This window comes from Colobus angolensis, unplaced genomic scaffold, assembly GCF_000951035.1.
Source record: "Colobus angolensis palliatus isolate OR3802 unplaced genomic scaffold, Cang.pa_1.0 Scaffold9, whole genome shotgun sequence".
Classification (NCBI taxonomy): Eukaryota; Metazoa; Chordata; class Mammalia; order Primates; family Cercopithecidae; genus Colobus; species Colobus angolensis.
This window is the reverse complement of record NW_012122931.1, coordinates 10,272,233-10,276,253: the sequence shown is the minus strand read 5'-3', so window position 1 is coordinate 10,276,253 and position 4,021 is coordinate 10,272,233. Positions and strand designations below refer to the sequence as shown.

At 44.1% G+C, this 4,021-nt stretch overlaps 1 protein-coding gene across 1 annotated transcript in view; it reads right to left on the bottom strand.

Moving 5' to 3' along the window:
* Positions 1-4,021, bottom strand: part of SCAI (suppressor of cancer cell invasion) — a 197,905-nt gene that overhangs the window by 138,974 nt on the left and 54,910 nt on the right.

The following is a 4,021-nucleotide window of genomic DNA, read 5'->3' as shown; positions in this document are numbered from 1 at the left end:
CGGCTAATTTTTTGTATTTTTAGTAGAGACAGGGTTTCACCGTGTTAGCCAGGATGGTCTCGATCTCCTGACCTTGTGATCCACCTGCCTCGGCCTCCCAAAGTGCTGGGATTACAGTTGTGAGCCACTGCGCCTGGCCTCCAGTCTCAATTTTCTAACTTTCTATTTGTCATCTCTATCTGAATGTCTAACTGGTACTCCAAACTTAGCAGATACAAAACTTAATTGCTACTATTCACCCCAAAAACCTACTCTATTCACAGTCTTCCCCTTCTCAGTTGGGGCAACTCCACTCTTCTAGTTGTTCAGGTACACAGCTCATTCCAAACATAGCAGACAAGATGATCTTTTAAAATATGTCAAATTCTACCACTTAGCTCAGAATCTTCACATGGTTTCCCATCTCATTCTGAGAAGGTCCCCAAGCCTTTACAATGGCTTACACGGTCTCATATGATCTGATCACCACTATCATATCCAAGACTTTATCTCCTATTATTCTTCATCCTACTATTCTCATTCATTCTAGCCACACTGCTCTCCTTGCTGTGTCATTACATACCAATACTCTACACATTCGTGCCACAGGGTTGTTTTGGAATTCACTGTAATCTCAGCTTGGACCGCTCTTCCCAAAATATCTGCATAGCTAGTTCCATCATTTCACTCAAATCACCTTATTGGAGAAGTCTTCCCTGACCACCCCATATAAAACAGCAACACCCTTCTTTATACTTATTTTTTAGACAGAATCTTGCTCTGTCACCAAGGCTGACATGCAGGGGCTCCAACATGGCTCACTGAAGCCTCAACCTCCTGGGCTCTAGTGACCCTTCCGCCTCAGCTCCCCAAGTAGCTGGGACTACAGGCTCACACCACCACACCCAGCTACTTTTTGTGTTTTTTATAGAGACGGGGTCTCGCCATGTTGCCCAGCCTGGTCTCGAAATTCTGAGGTCAGTTGATCCGCCTGTCTCGGCTTCCCTAAGTACTGAGATTACAGGTATAAGCCGCCATGCCCAGCCAAAATTTATTTATTATCTATCTCCAAATATAATACAAATTTCATGAGGGGAGGGACATTTCCCTATCTCCAGTGTCTAGAATAAAGCCCAGTACTAATAGTTACACAAGAAACTTTTGATAAATAAAAGAAACTTTAAATTATAAATTTTTAAGTTATAAAGTAGATATATAAAATGTATTAATTACTTTCACACACACACAAGTTGTGACACACATACAGATGTGTCACCCAGCTCTCCCTTCAAGAAAGAACTTGCTGGGAGTACTGTCAGCCCCTGCAGACATCACCTCTGCAGAGCTGCCTTGTCCAAGGTCAGGTGCTTCCCAAGGCAGCCCTCATCCAGTAACCAACGGAGACAAAGGTATACATGGTCCAGCCATTTCCGCTCAAAGCAGGGCAACTCTAAAAGTTCACGATGGCCGGGCGTGGTGGCTCAAGCCTGTAATCCCAGCACTTTGGGAGGCCGAGACGGGCGGATCACGAGGTCAGGAGATCGAGACCATCCTGGCTAACACGGTGAAACCCCGTCTCTACTAAAAAATACAAAAACAAAAACTAGCCGGGCGAGGTGGCGGGCGCCTGTAGTCCCAGCTACTCAGGAGGCTGAGGCAGGAGAATGGCGTAAACCCAGGAGGCAGAGCTTGCAGTGAGCTGAGATCAAGCCACTGCACTCCAGCCTGGCCTGGGCGACAGAGCGAGACTCTGTCTCAAAAATAAATAAATAAATAAAAGTTCACGTTAGCTCCAGAGCTCCCTGTGGAGTAAGCTCCTGTTGTTCAGACTGTACCACAGCTCAACTTCTCCCTGCCAAATCTTGCCTCTTCCCTTCCACAGAAGTTGAACGGAAGGGCACTACTTAACATCCTGCACATTAAGTTGTACCTCAAATTCTGCTTTCTGGAGCCCCTAACCTGTGATAGTTAAGACAAAAAACACATGCGTATTCAACTAAAAAACAAAGCATATCCCTATAAAACAGAAAATGAACATCACTATAGTAGATAGTCCTACAATACCTGTTCTCTCCTTCTACAGAAATGGTTACGTAATAACAGGGTCTCCTATTTTTAACTGGGCATAAGGCCAACCGTAATAAACACTAGTCTTCCTTGCATCCAGGTATGGCCATAGAACTAAATGATGGCCAGAGGGATTTGAGGGGAAGTTACGTAACTTTGAGAACTTGTCCTTAGAGGAATTAATGTGCTTTCTTCCTCCTGACTTTCCCCCTTTTTTCTAATGGTAATATGGACACAATATTGAGCATCTTGGACCACGTGGATGTGGGCAATAAGCTAGTGATGACAGAGCAACAAGATCGAAGGAGCCTGGAAAAACAAAACAAAACAAAAGAACAGAAGGCTCCTGGATCTCTGTGGAGCCACCATAAAGGTCCTGGGAGGCTTAAATTGAGAAAGAATTAAACCCCAATCTTTTTAAAATCTCTGTAACTTGGGTGAGGGCTACAACTGCTGTCAGTGCTGTGCCCGCATTTCCTCCCAACCCTGTGCTGTCACTCCCAAGAGTCAGCACCTGCAGGTCTTTGTAGAGGGGCTACCCTCAGTCTGCCAGCACTTCCTGGGTATTTATGCACTCATCCTGTATTAGTCTGTTTTCGAACTGCTGATAAAGACATACCCAAGACTGGGTAACTTATACAGGAAAAAGGGTTTAATGGGCTTAAAGTTCCACGTGGCTGGGGGGACCTCACAATCATGGCAGAAGGCAAGGAGGAGCAAGTCATGTCTCACACGGATGGCAGCAGGCAAAGAGAGCTTGTGCAGGGGAACTCCCCCTTGCAGAACCATCAGATCTGGTGAGACTTATTCACTATCACAAGAAGAACACAGGAAAGACCTGCCCCCATGATTCAATTACCTCCCACAACACAAGGGAATTCAAGATGAGATCTGGGTGGGGACACAGGCAAACCGTATCACCTTTCCACCAGGGATGGTCCTTAGCAATGACTGAAGGGTATGAAAGTATAAAGGCTCTACTTTATTTCTTTGGTCCCTGGCAGTGACAACTCCTAGGTATAACCTCCAGAACTCCCTTGCAAGACTAGCCAAAGCTGTCTACCTTGAGGCTTTGCTTGATATCACATCCTTGATACCAGCCTCCTATTCCTGTCCCCAGTCCTACTTTCCCACTCCCTAGCAGGTTTTTCTGTAACTCTTCTCAGTAAGTTGCCTTCCCATAAAAGTTTATCTCAACTCCTGCTTCTGGGGAACCCAACCTGAGGCAGTATCCTGCCTCTATCTCATTCCCCTAGGGTTCATCCCAGTCAATAACTGTACACCTTTCCAAACCTTTGTCTTTGCATAATCAAACATGTGGTTCTCTTAAATGAAAATGAAATTATAGGATATAAACTATGCAATTGGCCTTATTCACTTGAAGTATTTCATGGACTGAATTCTATGACAGCAAAATATATATACACTTCACTATTTTTCAGGATACATGGTTGCCTATAACTTAAAGTTTAAGTAAATATCAAACCCATTTTTTGGAGAAGTAGAGAAAGAATTTTAAAACTGTAGGAAACTTCTTTGATTCACTCCTATCGTTCTACTCAACAATGAGAAAAGAAAGATTATATTATGTATACAATTACTTCTAGGAATACCAAAAAGAAGCAATGCAAAATTTGTTAAAAGTAAATAAATTAGCCAGGTGCGGTGGCTCATGCCTGTAATCCCAGCACTTTGGGAGGCCGAGGTGGGCAGATCATTTGAGGTCAGGAGTTCGAGACCAGCCTGGCCAACATGGTGAAACCCTGTCTCTAATAAAAATACAAAAATTAACCCAGCATGGTGGTGCGCACCTGTAATCCCAGCTACTCAGGAGGCTGAGGCAGGAGAATCGCTTGAACTCAGGAGGTAGAGATTGCAGTGAGCCAAGATCATGCCACTTCACTCCAACCTGGGAGACAGAGCGACTCTGTCTAGGGGAAAAAATAATAATTTAGAAAAAAAAGTAAATAAATTA